General features: G+C 37.5%; 1 protein-coding gene across 1 annotated transcript in view; it reads left to right on the top strand.

Moving 5' to 3' along the window:
• Window positions 1-22,321, top strand: part of Malrd1 (MAM and LDL receptor class A domain containing 1) — a 639,509-nt gene that overhangs the window by 176,338 nt on the left and 440,850 nt on the right. The window lies entirely within an intron of this gene.

Raw genomic sequence — 22,321 nt, 5'->3', positions numbered from 1 at the left:
AATAGTATCTTACCTTGAAGTCGTTGTCATTTTTGCTTGAAAGTATTTGATTCTATATTCAGTATGAAGAATAGCATAATGAAGCTATGGCCATGATAATAAGGAGAAATCTAAAGTCAGTTTGTTTCAGTTTGAAATATCAAATAGCAATGAGGCCATCTTTGATTCACTGCATTTATATAGAATTTCTATTTTCAATTTGTTCCTTTTAGATGGTGGTAGGAATTTGCTTTCTAAGATTTTCTTTGAAATTATTATTTGTGTTCATTGATGTTGGAATGTGCTTCATATGTACTTTATTGATATACAATTCTTTATATTAGAAAGGGAGGGGTAGGGGGAAGAGAAAAAGTATTAGGGATGGGAGAGAGATAGAGTAGAGCATATAGATTAGTAACTAGAATGTAGAAGTTTTGGTTTCCATTTGAACTTAGAACCTAAGGCTGTTTCCATAGCCTTTCTCACACAAATCTTGCCCAGGAGAGAGCTGGTCTCCTCAGTAGTGCTGACATACCTAAGATTACAGACCCACAGAAGGGACAAGCTCCAGTCAGAGAAAGCAAGACCAAGTAACACCAGAAATAAACAGATGGCAAGAGGAAAGTATAAGAACCTAAACAACAGAAACCAAGACTACTTGGCATCATCAGATTACAGTTCTCCCACCACAGCAAGTCCGGGATACCCCAACACACCAGAAAAGCAAGATTCTGAATTAAAATCACCTCTCAGGATGACGATAGAGGACTTTAAGACGGACATAAATAACTCTCATTAAAGAGATATAAGAGAACACGGGTAAACAGGTAGAAGCCCTTAAAGAGGAAACACAAAAATCTTTTTAAGAATTACAGGAAAACACAACCAAATAGGTTAAGGAATTGAACAAAACCATCCAGGATCTAAAAATGGAAACAGAAACAATAAATCATATAGGAAGACAACCCCAGAGATAGAAAACCTAGGTAAGAGAACAGGAGTCATAGATGCAAGCAACACCAACAGAATACAGTAGATAGAAGAGAGTATCTCAGGTGCAGAAGATACCATGAAAAGCATTGAGACAGCTGTCAAAGAAAATGCAAAACGCGAAAAACTCCTAATCCAAAACATTCAGGAAATCCAATGAGACACAATGAGAAGAACAAACCTAAGAATAAAAGGTATAGAAGAGAATGAAGATTCTCAACTTAAAGGACCAGTAAATATCTTCAACAATATTATAGAAGAAAACTTCCCTAACATAAAGAGATGTCTATCAACATACAGAACCTACAGAACCCCAAATAGACTAGACCAGAAAAGAAATTTTTCTCATCACATAAAAATCAAAACACCAAATGCACAAAACAAAGAAAGAATATTAAAAGCAGTAAGAAAAAAAGTCAAATAATATACAAAGGCAGACCTATCAGAGTTATGCCAAGCTTCTCACCAGAGACTATAAGAGCTAGAAGATCATGGGCAGATGTCATACAGACCCTAAGAGAACACAAATGCCAGCACAGTCTACTATACCCAGCAAAGCTCTCAATGAACATAAATGGAGAAACCAAGATATTCCATGATAAAACCAAATTTACACAGAATCTTTCCACAAATCCAGCTCTACAAAGGATAAAAGACAGAAATCTCCAACACTAGGAGGGAAACTAGAAAAAGCAGGAAAGTGTAACTGCCCGTTCTGCCCCACATTTGGGGGCCACTTTGTAATGGCCCGTTCTGCTGCTCTGGTCTGCGGGTCAGGGTCTAGCAAGAGAGAGAGTTGGGATGGAGGGGCAAGAGACTCTAAGAATGGAGACAAGACAGAGGGTCTGATCAAGTCTCTCTTTTTATTGAAAGGAAATCCTGGGTATTTATACCCTTTACCATGTGCCTTGCCCTCGTAGACAAGCACAGCTGAAGGCACTATGTCATGTGCCTTGCAGCATGGATATCACATGCGCCTAGCTAGCAGTGTGGATACCATGTGGGCCTAGCAGTGTGGAGACCACGTGCACCTAGCTGCTGGGGGCACTAAACAACAAAACAAGATATGTGAGAAAAACAAGGTATTTATCAGAGTGTGCTCAGCTGTTTTGGGCTGTTGAAAACAAGTCCCTTGTCAGGGTATATGGTATGAGATGGCTGCAAAGATGATAGCTGCTTTCTGCTCCCAACAGGAAAGTAATTTTATTTCAACAAACCCAAAAGATAGACACAAAAACATAATTTCACCTCTAACAACAAAAATAAGGAAGCAACAATCATTTTTCCTTAATATCTCTTAACATCAATGGACTTAATTCCCTAATAAAAATACATAGACTAACAGACTGGATATGTAAACAGACCCAGGATTTTGCTGTATAGAGGAAAGAAACCTCAGTGACAAAGACAGACACTACCTCAGAATAAAAGGCAGTAAGAACATTTTCTAAGCAAATGGTCCCAAGTAACAAGCTGGAGTAGCCATTCTAATATCGAATAAAATCGACTTTTGACCAAAAGTTATCAAAAAAGATAAGGAAGGATACTTAATACTCATCAAAAAAAAAAATCTACCTAGATGAACTCTCAATACTAAACATCTATGCTGCAAATGCAAAGGTACCCACATTCTTAAAAGAAACTTTACTAAAGCTCAAAGCATGCACTGCACCTCATATAATAATAGCAGGAGACTTCAATACCCCACTCTCAGCAATGAACAGATCATAGAAGCACAAACTAAACAGAGACATAGTGAAATTAATAGAAGTTATGAAACAAATGGACTTAACACATGCACAGAGACCACATGAAGCTCAAGAAGAAGGAAGACCAAAATCTGGATGTTTAGGTCCTTCTTAGAAGGGAGAACAAAAACTCACAGTAGGAAGGACAGAGACAAAGTGTGGATCAGAGACTGAAGGAAAGGCCATCCAGAGTCTGCCCCACCTGGGGATCCATTCCATACACAGATGCCAAACCCAGACACTATTGTGGATGCCAAGAAGTGCATGATGACAGGAGCCTGATATTGCTGTCTCCTGAGAGGCTCTGCCAGAGCCTGATAACTACAAAGGCAGATGCGTGCAACCAACCATTGGACTGAGCATGGGGTTACAAATGGAGGAGTTAGAGAGTGGACTGAAGGAGCTGAAGGGATTTGCAACCCATAAGAAAAACAATATCAACCAACAAATCAATATCAATAGCTCCCAGAAACTAAACCACCAATCAAAGAGTACACATGGAGGGTCCTATCGCTCCAGCTGCATATGTAACAGAAGATAGTTTTGGTGGACATCAATGGGAGGAGAAGGCTCCATGCCCCAGTATATGGAAATTCCAGGGCAGGGAGTCAGGAGTGGGTGGGTGGTTGGTTGAGTACTCTCATAGAAGCAGGGAGATGGAAGATGGAATAGGGAGTTTCCAGAAGGGAAACCAGGAAAGGGGATAACATTTGAAATGCAAATAAATAAAATATCCCATAAAAGTGATGACATGAAGACTGTAGTCAGGTTGTCTGTCAGTTATGTACATAGACAACCAAACTTAACAATGTCTAACTTGAAGGACAGTCTACTTTGTTAATGCTACAGTACTTTTTTCTTATTGATCAAAAGATTCTAGTAAATATTAAGACTAATGCATTATGAAAGAACATTATGAGTTCAATTGTGATTTGGCTAAACTATAGCATCAATAAACACTCATGGGAAGCTCAAAAAAATAATGCAGAAATTTTTGTGAGAACTTACTTATTTTTTTAAATGAAAATAAATATTATTTTCCCTTATAAAAGTGTCCTATGCATAATTTCTACCTCTTCTGGGACTCCACAGGATAACTAGTTGCTTTGGGAGTCACAAAGGAAGCAGCATTTTTCCACTGTTGCTGTTGCCCTTGGAAAGCTTATATTGTCTTCCAGGGGATTCAATGTAGTTATTCCTGTGCATGTGGCTTCACAGAGCTACCAGTTAGCAATGTGAGTGGTACTTTTAAGCATTTCTAAGCATTCAGATTTTCCCGGATTTGCTTAATGTTCTGTACAAATAGACACAGATACTTTCCAGTCTTTTCCCTCTTAATTTGTTGACAAAAGATTCTGATTATTAAATGAAGATAAAACGAAAACCATGTGAGTGTTTTCTAACCATCTAGTTTGAGGATTATATAGCACAATCAAACTTTTGTCTGCTACAGAAAGCTGGGAGATGGGTTTAGTTCTCTGGAATGGTTGAAACCACATTTTAAAAACTGGATCAGTAGACTAGATTAACAAATGGCCACAACATGTGGATGAAGGAGAAGCAGATGCAGAAGAATGTGAGGCTTTAAGAGTTAAAGCCCGTGCATATCACAGGCTTCTTGAGAATTAATGCAAATGAGTGCTTTACCCTCCAAATCACCACAAACAATCCTATCATTAAGCTGTATGACCTGTCCTTCTTCTAGGTAAAACTGTCTGTGGAAACTACTATCCTGACCAGGAAGAGTGGTATTGCTGTCAGTTCATTGCACCATGCCGTTATTAGACATGCATTACTAGTTTTTCCTTCCATTGGCTGCCTCTTTAAATTGCTTATCTGTTTTTGCAGATATAATTTTACGTAAAATTTATTTTAAGGATTTAGTTGGAAGTTAAGCTATGGTTTCATTGTAATTCACATACAGTAGAGCTTCAGGCACTTAGAAAAAGAAAAAATAGGTATTGGTGCTAGAGTTTTCAAGAGAGGAAGTACACATAGTTTCATGTTTTCCCAAACCAAGTTACGTATACTTGAGTGTTAGGGTGGCTTTGGTGTTTAGCTGTTGCTGAGGCTCACTGCTAACTCAGAAGTAGAGTAATCATTTTGTGTTTAATTTCCAAAACACATCTCAGTCTTGGGTTTCAGTTAAAAGCAAGTACAGCTGTTTCTGCATACCAGCAGCTTCTGCACATGTAGATTAAACCAAATACTCACAGAAAATATTTTGGGCAGAGTGAATTATCTTGTTGAACAGGTGAAGAAATGTTTTTCGTCATTGTCATCAAAACAATGCCATATTAAAGCTATGTACATTTCCATTATATAACAGATTATGAATAATCTAGAGATGCTTTTATGTATGTAGGAGCATATTACCTGTAAAACTATGTCACCTTATATTAAAGACTCTGCAGCTGCAGAGTTTGGGTGTCTGAAAGGAGCAGTGAGGGGTTAGAACAAATTTATCATATATACTAAAGGACATTTGTGTAGCTCTTCCTGACACTTGACTGTGTTTCATCTCCTCCAGTGGGACAGTGGTCTGGGAATATCAGGGGAGAAATGAGGAGCATGGTACTTGAGTTAACTCATGGTAACCCATGATTTCTGACAATGAATTTTCATATTATACTAATATGTCTTTTAAATTTTAGGGATGTGAGGCAGCTTTAAATAAATGGTATATTAATATTTCCTGATTGTCTAATTTTGTCTCAATTTGAGATTCCATACTGGAGTCTTAGGCTTCTTAAGTATTAAGAGTTCAGAGTGAGATGAAGCATTATGTTGATTTATAGCACATGTATATGGAATCTATAAGAAGCAGAATAGCTAGGTTCCTAGGGGAGCATGAAATTATGTAACTTACATATGGATGCTTGTAACAGATTGCTACACACCACTATGTAAATCTAAAACAATGACAACTAAAATTTTCTTGAGGAATAAAATTAATAACACATTAGTGCGTAATATATTATCTCCCTACAGCAGAGATGAACGATTGCAGGAGCAGTTTAAAAGGCATTTGTATTCTCTCTCATGTCACCTGTCTTTCAGCCAGCATCAGTTACATTTTCGACCTCCTGTGATAACATACACATATGCATACTCTGCTATCTTAACTGCCAGGTAGGGGACTTTATACCTCCTGTACTGGTTGGTTTTATGTGTCAACTTGACACAAGTTGGAGTTATCACAGAGAAATGAGCCTCCCTTCAGGAAATAATTCAGTGAGATCCAGCTGTAAGGCATTATCTCAATCAGTGATCAAGGGGGGAGGGCCCAGCCCATTGTGGGTGGTACCATCCCTGGGCTGGCAGTCCTGGGTTCTACATGAAACCAACCTGAGCAAGACAGGGAAAGCAATCTAGTAAGCAGCATCCATCCATGGCTTCTGCATCAGCTCCTGCCTCCAAGTTCCTGCCATGTGTAAGTTCCTTTCCTGATTTCCTTTGGTGATGAACAGTAATGTAAAAGTGTAAGTTGAATAAACTGTTTCCTTCCCAACCTGCTTCTTGGTTATAATGTTTTATACAAACCCCAAGTAAGACACCTCTTTTGCTTTGTCCTTTTAACCAAATGATTTGTATTTGATTCACAGTTCATATTTTTTCTAATTAATATCATCTCAACAGCTACATAATTGTCAATCTCTATATGTTTCTTATTTGAAATTCTTAGGGAGTGCCTTAATATTTGATTTTTTTTAACAACAGACCTTGGTAATTCTGATGGTGAAATGTTTGGGAACTATTAGATAAGACAATGTCTAAATTAAGTGTCACAGTTAGCATGTGAATCCTCTTTTCATATTGTAGGGGAAGATTGGAAATGTGACAGTTCATTCAACCCTATCTCTTAAATAGCATTAGGAAGCCTATCTTTTGTCTTTAAATAGCATTTTTAAAGATATCAACTTAAATGTGCTGAATGAGAAATAACTAAATTACAATAAAACCTAATGTATTACAATCTTAATCAAGGCTTTTTCCTAATAGGTTTTTATTTGGGTCTAGTTCTGTATAAAAGAGAGGATTCTATGGGCTCTTCCCTTCTGCTGAGTAGACAGATGTTCACATTAGCTTGTGGCTACTAGTGCCTAAAACATTTCACACTTCCTTCCTTTACAATATCTTATTATAAATTATATTCTGCTCCAAATTTGCTCAAGTAGATTTCCTTTTGCAATAGTCACAATTTGATAAATATTTGAATAAAATTTACAATTGCATCTCATTTAAAATATATAAGTTTACATTTTTGTTTTACATTCAGTTTCTAAAGAATTCTGTCTCCTGGAACACCAATGATAGCATATCTCAGGGCAGTCACAGTAAAGGTGGAATGAGACTCCAGTACTTTGCATTGAAGAATGCACAGTTGTGAGGGTGGGGACGCCAGGTGTAATTTGATCTGGGGTTTCTAACCCAGTGCTCTAAAAGCATTACTGATTTAAGGTTGTGGATACCTGTGGACAGAGCCAAAATAGAATCAGTCTTATCTTGTATCAGATGAGGCTTATAGTGTTGACTCAGTAGATCCAGAGCAAATGACTGCCCTGCTGAGCTTCTGGTCCTGCAGTGGGGGAGATCTAGATGAAGTTTTGGCTTTCATAATTTAAAAAACATTAATTTGTCAGAATATTTGAGGTTTACGTTTACAACACACACACACACACACACACACACACACACATCTTGAGCTTAAAAAAGACACTTGTGAACAATATTATTGGTTAGGTAGGGAGAGACAGTCTCCATCACTTGGTCTATATGAAAACATAGCTCTGACCTATAACCAATTGTCCTATTTGTTTAGTCTTATTTTTTTTAAATTTGATATAGATTGATAACAGCATTAACAGTTCAGTTATGAGTTCAACCAGAAGACCTGCTAGCTTGTTTGGTGAAGTGTTATGAACAAGTTTAGGTCAAACATTGAGCAATTGTTATGGAAACTTAATTTTCATAAGCAGTTTAGATGATTCCAGTTTCCAGCCTCAAGGTACATAAAGTTCTTCCTGAAATGGTATAGAGAACAATGATTTTTTCCATAAGAAGCCAAAAATTGCATAAGGAAGAATAGATGTGTCAGATGCTATACCTTTTTAAAAGTTAAATGTGTTTTTGAGAATTTCTTACATGAGTACTGTATTTACCACATTCACGTGCCTCCCTCTGCTTCCAGCTCCTCCATATACACTCCTAGACTTCATTTCAAACTTTTGATCTCTTTTTTTTACTTATTGCTACATATATTTTATATGTATATTCTATATACTATTATTGTGTATATGTGTATACACCCTCCTAAGTCCTTTGAGTGTTACTTGTAAACACATGTGTTCAGGGCTGACCACCTGGGACAAGATTACCTCTCAGGGGATTTGTATCTACAGAACTGATTATCTCTCAGCCTGGCTACTACTACATCTTGCAATCTCATAAAAACAGAAAGACTAAATAAAATAAAGCAGAAAGCTTTAAGAAAACCTTTAACATAAAAAGTTACCAATTTTACTAATAATATTCTTATAATATTTCATTAAAATATCAAATATAAGTTTCATTACAAAGACTTTCTATGTTATGAAATATTTAGTACATTTTACTATTGATTTCTTTTATAGATTTTAGAAATGTATTGAATGTCTTATGTGCACGTATCCTCATTCATGCTGTACTACTGCTGACCAGAAGAAGACGGCAGTTTCCATGGAACTGGGTTTGCAGAGCTGCCTGTGTGCCTGGGAAACCAGGTCCTCTGAAAAAACAGCCAAGGCTTAATCTTTGAGCCATCTCCCTGGCCATGTTTTTTTTTTTTTTAGATTTCTATAATTAAAATTATCCACTTTTTTCTCCATGCAACTTAAGGAAGGAATTTTGGTTAGTAGTTAAAAGATCACCAATATTTGTTTACAGACCAACATGCCATCCTGGTATCTTTGGGTTCTGTTAGTGTCTGTTGGAATTTTAGTTTATCTTAAACAACAGGATGTAAACCAGGGATTTTTTTAAAGATTATTTATTCATTTTATGTACTCCTGTTGTCTTCAGACACACCAGAACAGGCTATTAGATCCCATTACAGATGGTTGTGTACCACCATGTGGATGCTGAGAATTGAACTCAGGACCTCTGGAAAAGCAGTCAGTGCCCTTAACCACTGAGTCATTTCTCTAGCTCATAAATCAATGATTTTGATGACATAATTTCTACCCATATGCTACCTTGTGTTAAAATTAATAACCAAATTACCTACAATGTTACTCTGGGCAATGTAAAGCATTTCTATGTTTATAATTAAATTTATGACAAGAAAGATAAAAAGTTAAATCAAATTTTTAGAACTGTAAGGAAGTAAAATTCTCAAAGGAATGAGACCAGGATGACAGATTCTTTGAAGACACTTTTCAAATGGCATGTCAGTGTGTCATTTTAATGACCAGTGTGCCATTAACAGCTTTAGTTTCAAAAGCAATTTGAGTGCTATTTTAATGTTTGAACTGTGAATGGATTCGTAGTCATAGAGCATATAATATACAGGGCTCGCTCATCTCTGCTAGCTGACTGTGGTACAATTACATGACCGGTATTCAAGTGCCACAAACAAGAGGAGTGTGACGACTATAGATGAGTCGTTAGTCATCATATGGCAGTGCTAGCATGGTGGATATCACATTTGTGTAGGAGAAATGAATCATTTTCTAGATACAAGTAATTGTCTCAAGTACAGACACATGCCTGTCATCCCAGAACTCAGGAAGCTGAGACAGGAGGATTAGGACTCAGGACATTCTGGATGGTGGAGTAAGTGCCAGTCAAGCCTGGGTAGTCTAAGGAGAACTTCTTTCAACACCTACCCTGCAAAAGCCAGTTTTAAAAAAGCAAAACCAAACCAAACTATTTAAATATCTAAATGTCTTGTACTGTTTTTAAAACTTCCCTCTCAGTTATTTTTTCAGTCATTAGTCATACTGGTGAGTGAAAAGCTTTAGAACACATTAAAAGTAAAATGAGAGAGAGGGGGGAAAGGGAAGCTGGGAGGGAGAAAGGGAGGGAGGGGGGGAGGGAGGGAGGGAGGGAGGGAGGGAGGAATAAAGGGAGGAATAGAGGGAGGAAGAGAGATTAGAGCAAAAGTTTGGAAGGACTTGGAATTTTAAATCAGCTAGGAGACTTCTTAGAGTGTGTCAGGCATTATTTCACCAGGGACCCATGAGTTAGTTATTTAAATATCCTTGATCCCATTCAAATGGAATGTAAAGATTTTACAGTCTACATGTTCCTTCTACCTTATCCAGAGCTAAAGCAATTATTGTCAGTTCTCCTGGCCCATACCTATAAGGTGGAAATTTATGATTTCTTTGGAGACTCAGCTGTGTCCTGCAGTGTTTTAATGGAAACTGTCTTATGAGAGGATGTTCTTGCTGAAGCAGACACATAGGACAATATTTTGGTAAAGACATATATATGGTGTTTTTCTGGAAGCAGTTTGGGAAAGGGGCATGTGATGTTTTACTTGAGCAGATGCTTGAGAAAACATGAGATGTTTAGAAAGGATATAAGTATTGCCCAATGGACAGTGGACAGCGCTGTATGGTATTGATGAACCTTGCTTTTCTTTGCTGGTCATTGTTGGGCTTTGCTGATGACACTGGGTTGTATTGGAATTCCTTACCATTCTTTGTTGGTTATCATTTGTTATGATTTCATAGAGAGAAATGCAGCAAAATTTTCTGGTGGTGTTCTGGTGGCTTCTTGCCATTTCCATGGACTTGGGCCAATTGGTAGAGCCTTGTAGTTTCTTCTAAGTTGACCTTCCATTGCTGGTTCTTGAATGGTGTTTACCAGTGGAGCCAGCTGCACTGCTGATTCATGTGAACTGAACTGCTGATATTCTAACAGCACAAATTGGATATGCTCCAAAGAACTATTTCTAAACAGATCCACATCCTCCTTTGTTCTATTAACCTTTCCTTTCCATTTCATCTGCTGGGTGGTAAGCTTAAAAGAAGAATAAAACATCTAAGAACCCTTATTAAAAGTAGCTTTTTAAAAATTCTAAGCCTACATACTTGGTCTCTCAAAGAGATGGAAGCAGAATTGCAAATTCAAGACCAGGCATTAGATAAATGACCTTTTCCTTGCTGTGATGAAACACCTTCCAAAGGCACCCTTAGGAAGGGCAGGTATATTCTGGCTCACAGTACAGGGATCCCAGCCATCACGGAGGGAATACAGTCATACTAGAAATGGGAATGGACTTCTAGTACTAGTCTGTGGTCAGACACAGACAGAGATGAATGTTTGTGTTCAAGTTACTCTCTCTTTGGCTCAGTGTTGGATCCCAGTCCATGTGATGATGTTGCTCCCACTCAGATCAACTTCCTCATTCTATTAATCTTGCCCAGAATTACCCTCACTGACACACCCAGTGAGGTGTATCTGTACTGAATATAAATTCCCATCAAGTTGAATGGAAACTTACTATCATCCATATAGTAAAACACATCTAAAAAAGGAACAAAATGGAATGATAGAATTTTAAAATATAACTTTCTATATGTAAACACATAGTATCTTTTAAAAAATATAGTGATATTATCTAACAAATAAAACCATTTTTCTGGTTGGTTAGAAACTGATAAGTAAGAAGTATCCCAAAGAGAGAGGAAACACATACCCGGGTGAAGTTGGGAATAAAGAGAGAAGAAAACACATAGAAAAGCTAAGTAGAAACTGGTATAAATTAACGGCAATCTAGCAGCAGTACTTCGTAGGAAGAAGAGAAAGATACATGAGAGTTGTAGGGGCAAACAACAGAATATGTGTCAAAGTTAGATGGCAGTATGATGGGGTGGGAAGAATTAGCAGCATGTATTTTGTCATTAAAAGCAATGTAAATAACACATGTTTAGAATAAGCCACAGCACCTGCCATGTAAAATATGGGGAATAAGCCATCTCACCATGAGGGAATGTAAATTGATTTAGTTGAAAGTATTCTTTTTCTTTCCCTAAAATAAATACATACAATGTTGCAGGCCACAGGGCTTGGGCTTGGTGTGCACAATGCTGTGTGGTCCTTAATGTCTTTTTGGGAGCTTGTCCTTCACTGTCAGAGAAATACACAGAATTCAAAATATAAGATATCTTTAAAAGAAACAGAAGTGGTCCAAGAGACTTCTCTGAGAAAAGTAAATACTGTACAGCAATCCCTGGATATCCTTTAACTCATATAACTAATAGGGTGGACATGTTGGAACATTGCCAGTGCCAAGGACAATTATTAATGTGGTCATGGCTGTCAACTTGACACACCTAACAAGAGGGAACTTCAAATGAAGAATAGCTTCCATCAGATTGGCCTGTGGGCATGTCTGTGGGGGTTTTCACCAATTCTGATTGATGAGGGAGGGCCTAGCCTACTATGGGTTGTACTTCATGACCCCTCATTCCATGAAGATGGGCCTTGGGTATATAATAAGCTAGCTAAGCATAATCCAGAGGCAGAAGGTCAGTAAGCTTTGATTGTTCATGGTTCTTGTCACAGTTTCCTGCCTTTGAGTACCTTCCTCAAATTCCTCAAAGGAAACTGTGACTTGGAGATCTAATATAAAATAAACCCTCTTGGACAGAAGCTGTTTTGATCATGATGATTGCTAATGTTAACTAAAAGGGTTGATTATTTGTAGATCTTGTGGTTTCAATAAAAACAAAAGCCTCAATAGACCCATAGGGAAAGGCACTAAAGGTGTGACCTTTTTGGAGTAGGTTGTAGCCTTGTTGTAGGCCTGAGGATCCAGATGTAAACCTCTCAGCTACCTCGCCAACACCATATCTGCTTGCATGCCACCATGCTTCTATGGTGATAATAGACTAAACCTCTGAACTGTAAGGCAGCCCTAACTAAATGTTTCCTTATAAGAGTTGCCATGGTCATGGTGTTTCTTCACAGCAATAAAGAATGATTTACAATTACTTCCTATTTTTCTGCACTTGAGTCTGTGTTAGTTTTCAATTGCTTTGTAGAAAGGTTTGTTAGTCACTTTTCTATAGCTTCAAGAAAAACCATGACAACCTAACTTACAGATTGAAGGGTTTATTTGGACCTTATGGTTTCAGAGAGTCAAGAGTTCATTACCACCATGGTGGGATAATATACAAGCATGCTGGCATAGCAACCAGAGAAGCAAGGTAACCATGGAGACTGGAGCAAGAAGCTGAGATTTCCCATCTTACAGTATAAGCAGAAAGCAGACAACACAATTGTAATGGTAAGAGACTTTTACATTCCAAACACTGTCCCCAACAATATGTATCCTCCAGCAAGGCCACACACCAGCTCAACCTACCAAAACAATTCCAAATACTGGGACCAAGCGTTCAAACATTGGAGCTATGGGAACATTCTCATTCAAACCATCACAAAGGGTAGTTAGATGGTTCCTATACAAGGACATTGAAAATATGTAAGTATTATAATAAAAAGACTTATTGTGTATTCATAACAATAAACTATACTTCCAGTCACTTTTCTTAAAATAATTAGCTTTAATTGTATAGAAGGTCAAATCTGCTGATTGAAAAAATAATATTTAAAGATAATATGAAAAATCTTTAAGGATGGGAGGAAATGCTAGGGATGGAGGGAAGACAGAAGAGTGGGAAGTAAGAATAATAAGTGTGCATTGAATACATGTATGAGATCGTCAAAGAGCACATTTAATCAACTAAAAATACATGCTTGTTAAAGGAGAATTCAGTTCTGGCATTTATGTGAAAATCACTTAAACAATAGTATACTATATTCTGTTGAGATTATATATACCGCATTATGTCATTCTTAGTAATAAAACAGAACTTTCCAAACTTTTGGTCAATAGCTCTAAACCTCCTTTTCATTTCTTTCCCTACTATCGACCAGGCTTTTTTCAATTAAATGCTTCATTGTACCCAGCAGTCAAATATGCTTTGTATGAATTCTTAGGACTTGGAGAAACTGAGCGTTATTTGTCTTCATTCAAATAATAGATGGGATGTGAGAAAGCTTCCAAAGAAACAGTCTCCAGAGAAAGCTTTAAAATAGCATGCACATTTGCAGAGCAGAGTCTCAAGTAGCAAATTAGTTTCAAATTGATCAACGTTTATCCCTTTCAAAATCCACTTGGGAAGTTTCAGAAAAACACTGTAATATGAGGGAAATGGAAGAATAAAATGTAAACACAAAGCTAACGACATCTATTTTTTTTACCCCTGTTTGTACATCTGAAGTGACAAAAGAAGCTGAAATGAACATTGGCTTAAGGCTTCATTTAAAATCACAAAAGTAAATGTGTTTCATATGACCCACATACTCAGAAAGAAGATTGTATGTCTGTGTATGCACATGTAACAATATCTGTAATATATTTTTCATATAAAGAGGCATATCTAAGTCTTACATGATCTTGTTCTTCAAGCAAGCTCTCCAATATGTTTTTCTGTCTGCCTTCAACACAGCCAAAACACAAATGGGAAGAAGCTTTGTGAGTGAAGAGAAATCTTAGCTGCAGCTTGGTGCAGTCATTCCAACCCTACAAAAGAGAATCCCTTGGTCTTAAATAGTATAGTAGAAAGGGTGAGGGAGTCTGCAGTGACCTAAACATTTCAATTATAGATATAGTGAGAAAGAATTAAAGACTCCTCTTGAATACTCTTACTCTAGCTCGTTGCATCCCTCACTTAGTAAAAATAAGTCCCCGATTCAGTCCTGTCCCCTGTCTCTTCCATCATTCCACAAAGGGCAGTTCTGTCAGCAATCTGTATCAAGAGTTTCCCAATGTGTTTCTCCTAAGGTATGTCTCGGTATGTGGATATACTTTTCTCTCATTATGCTACCTTATGGGAGTGGGAAAATGGTAGAAGGTTCTTCTATAACTATACATTTTGACTGTATAATCTGCATTTTAGAATAAAAACATTTGTACATTGCAATGTGGTAGACTATCTTGTTGCCTCAGAAGTAGGTGGATATCACAGATGATTTGGTTTCTGACTGAACATGCTGAAGAAATTTACAGTTAGATGCCTTTGGGAACCAGACAAAGTACATGAATGACAGGCATGTATTAGGCATAAGGTAATTGGTGGTATGCAGCAGAGAGGACTGGGGTCTGTGACAAGCAAGGAGCAAAGTCTTCTTGAGAAATATCCTACATTTCAAACATTGGTGACCTATTTGACTTCAGAACATTTTTTAGGGTAAACTAAACTCTAATAATCTGGATCTAGCCCAGGAACCACTATTCAGTCTTTTGTGTAATACATATAAGACATTCAAAGACCAGCATAGATTTCCTTTCTTTTTGGTTACCATGGAAACCAATTTTTTTCTGAGTTAAAAACCTGTAAAAATCCATATTTCTTCATAGCTCAACATTACCTAGGATGAAATGCGATATGATGCCTGAATAGTAACAAAACGTTTATCATTTTTCTAGCCCACTTAAGAACTCACACCGATTGTGCAGACATCATATTTTTGTTGAAGCAATCTTCTTATTGTGCTTAGTCTGCTTGTCTGTGTTACTTCATTTAATCCTTTAGTAGCACAACTATATGTTTATTATCTATGTTTGTGCCTAGTTTCTTATACCTATTAAATGCAACTTTTATGGCCCATATTGAATGATAAATAGTTTTTCATATCTAGTATAATAATTGAAAGCTTCAATTATTCTGCAGGGTTTGTGTGTATCATAAGATCAACCAGAAATAAACTAATGAACAGAAAGTTTGTCAGATCAAATCTGAGTGTTATTTTATAAAAATTGTTTTTAGGGTTATGTAAGCAGTTCTAAAGACGATTTAAAGCCCTGTTATGTTGATCTCATCAAATCTTTCTCTTCATATTAGATGACAACTTTTTATATTTTATGCAAAACTTTAAGGTGCCCACAAGAAACACAGATCATGTGATACATATTAAATAGTTTCTGAATGCCTTTGGAGAAATTGAAAATAATTCCTCACAAATTGTTAGTGAAGTCAAACTTACTGGGGCTTTAGTTTTTTGGAAAAGCAAACATGAAAAATAAGTATAAAGTAATAAAAAAACAAGAGGTAAGGTAAATATTTGTTCTTTGGAAATTATTAGATAATTAGTCAGTGGTGGGTTACTGCAGGAGATGTTTAAAATGGAGGCATTCAGTCTGGCTTTTCTTAACCAGCCACCATGTTACCCGACTAGCGTAGGCCTGCGACCATATCACCACTGCTCAGTTCAGGCCGCCTGCTCAGGTGGTCAGAGACAATGGCCCTGCCACCCACGAGATGCCAGCATGGGAGATGGCTCTGCCAATCTTCCACACTGTCTCCATAAGGCTGGGGTGTGCCCAGACCATCCCACTATCCATGCGGCCCAGTAGGAAACGAGACTCTAAAGCTTAACTATAAAGGCTTTATATATTTGGTTAGATTCAATAACAATATGCCCACATAATTATAGATGTTTCCCAATTACCTAGATAAGTTGTTACCCAGGACTGCTCTTGTTACATGCATGGTCACCCATGGCACTATATCTCTGCCTCTCCCTTGCCTTGCTCCTCCTCTCTCTTTTCCTCTTCCTCCCTTACTCCTCCCAACTTAGCTCCTCCTACAGAGGGTTTTGTACATGACTTGAGATTGCCATATGGTAGACATGATAGGAACATACCATGTCTTTTTCATCATTAAAACAAACAGAGGAATGGCCGAGAAGCACCTAAAGAAAGGTTCAACATCCTTAGTCATCAGGAAAACAACCCTGAGATTCCACCTCACACCAGTCAGCATGACTAAGATTAAGATATATATATATATATATATCAGGTAACAGCAGATACTGTAGAGAATGTGGAGAAAGAGGAACACTCCTTCATATCCTCCACAACTGGTGAGACTGCAAGTATAACCACTGGAAATCAGTCTGGGAGTTCCTCAGAAAATTGAACATAGCATTACCTGAGGACCCAGCTATACCACTCCTGGGCATATACTCAGAAGATGCTCCAACATATAACAAGGACACATGTTCCACTATGTTCATAGCTGCCTTATTTATAATAACCAGAAGCTGGGAAGAACTCAGATATCATTCAAAAGAGGAATGGATACAGAAAATGTGCTACATTATCTATTTACACAATGGAGTACTACTCTGCTATTAAAAGCAATGACTTCATGAAATTCTTAGGCAAATGGATGGAACTAGAAAATATCATCCTGAGTGAGGTAACCTAATCACAAAAGAACACATATAGTATGCACTCACTGATAAGTGGATATTAGCCCCCAAAGCTTGGAATACCCAAGATACAATTCACAGACCACATGAAGCTCAAGAAGAAGGAAGACCAAAATGTGGATGCTTCGGTTCTTTTTAGAAGAGAGAACAAAATTCTCACAATTGGAAATACAGAGACAAAGTTAGGAGCAGAGGCTGAAGGAAAGGCCATCAAGAGTCTGCCCCACCTGGGGATATATCCCATCTACAGACACTAAATCCAGACACTATTGTGGATGCCAAGAAGTGCATGCTGACAGGAGCCAGGTATAGCTGTCTTCTGAGAGGCTCTGCCAGAGCCTGACAACTACAGAGGCAGATGCTCACAGCCAACCATTGGACTGAGCATGGGTTCTCCAATGGAGGAGTTAGAGAGAAGACTGAAGGAACTGAAGGGGTTTGCAACCCCATACGAAGAACAATAATATCAACCAACCAGACCTAGCAGAGCTCCCAAGAACTAAACCAGCAACCAAAGATTACACATGGCACAATCCATGGCTCCAATTGTTTATGTAGCAGAGAGTGGCCTTGTCGGGCATCAATGGGAGGAGAGATGCCCTTGGTCCTATGAAAGCTCGATGCCCCAGTGTAGGGGAATTTGAAGGCAGGGAGGCAGGAATTAGTGGGTGGGTAGGGGCACACTCTCATAGAAGCAGCTGAAGGGGGATGGGATAGGGGCTTTCCAGGGGGGTTGGGGAGAACAGCAAAGAGGATAACATTTGAAATGTAAATAAAGAAAATATCCAACAAAAAAGATAAAACATTGAACTTCAATAAGAGCAGAAAATTTCTCGAATACTTCAGTAGAAAACACAACTTATGGCATGCTGTTAGTTGTCTTACCTCTGAACTCTAGTGTTTTGAGCAGTGTTTGTACATGCCATATGGTATCAGGACATGTGTAAGACATAAAAGCTGATGCTATCTATATAGAATAGGGGATATTGGAACGTGTAGGCTTATATTTTTAAAAGCCTACTTTAATTATAGGTTTTTAATCTCTTTAACCTTCATTCTAGCTCACTACTCACCAGAGTCTGGAGAACAATTATTAATGGAAAACAGGGGTTGTAGACCTATTTCAAAACAGTTCTCTGGGGCAGTTCCAATCTTCACTGTCAGCAGTCCATTCCATTCCCAAAAACATCAAACACAAATGAGAAGCAGCAGTCCAGTCTACTTGGCAAACATCAAACGTGAATCAGTAGCAGTGACTTGATCCAGAAGAAACCATGAGGCTCTGCTGATGGGCATAAGTCTGTGGAAGTGGCAAGAAGCAGCTTCAATACAACTAGAATATCTTTGATGGATTTCTCTCTACAAAGTCACAACAAGCAAAGATTAGCAAAGAAAGCAAGGTGAACCAATGCAAGAGCATTGTCCATTGTTTGCTGGGTTTTACTAATAGTCTTTGAAACATCAGGTGTCCTTTCAAGCATCTACTTTAGCAGAACATCACATTTCTTTTTACCAGGAAACATCCACAAAAACACCAGGGATCTGTTCTCAGCAAAACATCCTCATATAAGACAGTGTCCAGAAAAACATCACATGACATGACTGAGTCTCCAACAAAACCAGAAATTCCCACTTCAGGAAAGCACTGGGCACAACACAAGTGACTGCTGCCAAGACATGTCAATATGTTACGTGTTAGTCTTTGAATTAATTTATGGTTATGTACATCAAGAATTCTTTTTCCAAATTCTTTCCCATTCCTTGTAACCTTCATACTTAAGACATGTAAGTTAAAACACCAAACTGTATACACACTAGGTTTTCAATTGAATCTTAGGTCATTTAACAAAATACAATGGGATGTAGGCATAAAATGTGGTTTCTCCAATTTCCAGAGTCCAATACTGTCTTCCATATAACATTTAATATTTCAATGTGCTTCGATTTACTCTAGAAGCAACACTATATATAAAGTGGAATCTTTGGAACAGAAATACTTTGTGCATATGTATAGTTGAAGATGTATCCCTATGAGCAGAGACATACTAATTTTCAGATGATTTATGATAATTTAAGTATCTTTATTTACTTAGATTAATATAGAACAGAAATTGTTTAAATCTACATTTGTGAATTAGTTTTAAAGTTGTAATGGGTTACTAAGTCCTATTTTATTTAAAAATTTGTTTATTAATTATATATATTTATTGGGTGGAGGGAATGCTCACCATGGCATGTGTGTGGAAGTCAGGGGACAAGTTGAAGTAGTGGGTTCTCTCTTTCTACCATGTAGGTTGAGGGGAGCAAACTCAGATTCTGGGGCACAGTGGCAAGAGCCTTAACCTGCTGATTCATCTGACATTTCATTAAATGTTTTGTTTGTTTGTTTGTTTGTGTGTTTAAGTGATTTGCTTGATTTTTTAAATAAAAAAAAATTGAGACTACTAGTAGGACATAGAACTTGCCATTTTCTTGTATCAGTATTTGAAAACATTGTCTATTACTTCTCAAGAATGTTCACATTTATGTCATTACCATATGGATATTTTGACAAATTCTGTGTATGATTCAATTATGTGCTCGAGCAAGACCTGCTTGTTGTTGAGACAGAGCACCAACATGCTTGTTGTGTTGTTGTGTAGAAAAAACTTTAACAGAAATCAGACCTGCAAGCAGCAGCCTCCCAAATGTGCTGTTCATCTACTATGGCACACTCTGCGTCACATGATTTTCTTGTAATTTTCAATGAAAATGTCCAGTTCCTTAATTTGTGGATATACGTAGACAACAAAAGACTCTCTATCCTAGAATGAAGCCAAGTATGGTATATATAGCTACAGTTATTATATAGGTGTTTCCATGGGTTTCAACTGTATTTTTCAATTAAACATTGGATCCTGGTATTATTTTTTCTCCATGCTCATTACTAAGCTGATTACTTGCCTGATTTTCACTTTTCTGTATTCTGAGCTGAGCTGATTTGTCACCTCACTTTGCTGCTTTTACTATATTGTATACCTATTGATCTAAGCACTGTATTATTAGCAATTTATTAATCTTTTGCTATTTTCAGCTAACTGTAGGCTTCCTTCAGTACAAAATGTTGTAGTCATATTTGACAAATTCTGGTTATTAATGATATTTGTAGAATTTGGTCATGAATATATTTTCTATAGTTTGGTTTTTCTACCCATCATAATATCAAAATTCTATTAGATTTGTTGCTTGACACTTATATGCATGTGTACCATGCATTATGATTACTCTCATCCATCTTTGGACTCCTTCTTATCATGCTTCCATTCTTCTTCTCTCTTCCTCCAGGCATGTCTCTTTCTCAACTTCTTGGACCTACTGACTTACCTAGTATTGCCTGTGTAGTGGTGATATGAAATTAACCATTGGGGTGGTGGTGGGCATCTATATGGGTACACTACTGAAAACAATCACTATCCCTCTACCAGAAACCATCAGTAGCCAATTTGAGTCCTCATTGATCTATGACTTACAGACATAAAGACAGACCTAATCTAATGCAGGCTCAGGGTAGGCAACCTAATGTGGGTACAATTGCTATATCATGCACTGAAGTGCATTTCAAAGACTTTCTAGATATTCTTTGTGCCCTCTTTTCCAGGATGTTCCGTGGACCTTAGAGGGGATAGTATAAATAGCTTTTACGGGGCTGAGAATACAACTGTCACTTTTCTCAACACCTTGGCCTGCCACAAGTCTCAGCATTCATGATTATCACGGCAAAGAAAAGCTTCTCCAATTAGGCTGAGAGTAGTGCTGGTCTGAAGTCATAAACACACATTGTCACTCTGTCAATTTAGTTGAACACCAGCATTATGTTTCTACTGAGGCACTAGACCTCCTCAGCCAGGTATTTTTCACTGAGTTTATAGTACCAGGCATGAATTCCCTCCAGTGAGCAACTCTTTGTACCATTTCTTTTCCTTCTTGTTGATGATGCAAATAATGTATATTGATGGAAACTCAATAAAAATTGAGTACACAAGTTTTTCTCAGTCAATATCAGGTGGACTATATATTTATCTAGTATTTGATGATAAGTATTTTCATATTGATAAAGTTTTATGATATCCTGGCCTCTGAAACATTAAAAAAAGTAAGAAAGAAAAGTTTGAGGAAGTTTACCAAGATGTTTGAAGTCAACAAATTTGACCTTTTACACCTCCCTACTTGGACTAGGTTAATAATACATAAGGGCTTGATAGCATACAGTACAGGATAGAATTTAGAGAAGTGAAATAAATTTTCAGCTTCCATATTCAGCATGTGTGGAGGAAAATGAAATGAAGGTTATTTTCTTTTATTAGTGGAAAAGAAAATGAACTTTGCGTAAAATTTTCGGTTTGTCCCAATTCTATTTTATTAAGATGCCGAGTAAGTATGCCACACATTTGCATAAGTATTAAAATAATTCATCATGATTAATTCTATTACATTAAGTCTCAGATTTAATCACAGTCTGGCATCTACTATAGTGGTTTGCCAGTATTTTCTAGGCTTTTGGTGGAATTACAGATCTATAACAGCACCAAAGTCATGAGAGTTGCTGTGATTAATACAATTCCAAAGAGGATCAAAATGGGTTAGTCAGTTTTGAATACATGTGAAAAAATGCTTAAAATATGATGTATATTCCATCATGTAATAGAGCAAATAGACTTCTGGAATGGTGAGGTCATTTATCCTCAGAAGTAGATAAACAGTTAATGAAAGACAAAAAGTGGGGATTGGATGAGGGAAGACTGGACAGGACTCAAATGCCTAAAGATTGGAAGGAAATACGACAACTCTAAAGCCACATTTGAAATTTACAGGGAACCCAGTGTACCCAAATGGTGAGTTTCAGACAATTGAAAGGCCTCAGACACAGTGCTGAGGAAACCCCAAGTGAGTCTCTTAGTAGAGAAAGCCCAAAGTGAATACTTATTACTGACAGAGACCAAAGCCTCAGACTCATGGGAGATTGACAAAGCCTTTCCTCCATGTCAGGATCAGAGGATGTTTAGCCTTCATCCGGTCTTAGTAGAAATGTTGATAGTCTGTGTACAAGCATAAGTGTTTACAAATGATTAACCAGAGTGTGCAGAACTATCAATTACAGTTTCCTCCTCCTGGGTGTTTATAGCCCAAGACTGATGCCTGCAGAAACCTCCTGAGAAGGGTAGCTAACTCCTTCAAGTGTGTTATACATAATACAAGTGCTAAGGTTCCTGGTTGCTGAGTACGTGGTGCCACTTCATCAGAGGGTACACAGTCACCCTGGTCCCAGATTTTCTGTACTGAAGTCTGTCCTTTTT

The sequence above is a fragment of the Grammomys surdaster genome, unplaced genomic scaffold (assembly GCF_004785775.1).
Source record: "Grammomys surdaster isolate TR1022 unplaced genomic scaffold, NIH_TR_1.0 146, whole genome shotgun sequence".
In the NCBI taxonomy this organism is placed as follows: domain Eukaryota; kingdom Metazoa; phylum Chordata; class Mammalia; order Rodentia; family Muridae; genus Grammomys; species Grammomys surdaster.
The sequence above is the reverse complement of the archived record's forward strand: the minus strand, read 5'-3'. Positions and strand labels throughout refer to the sequence as shown.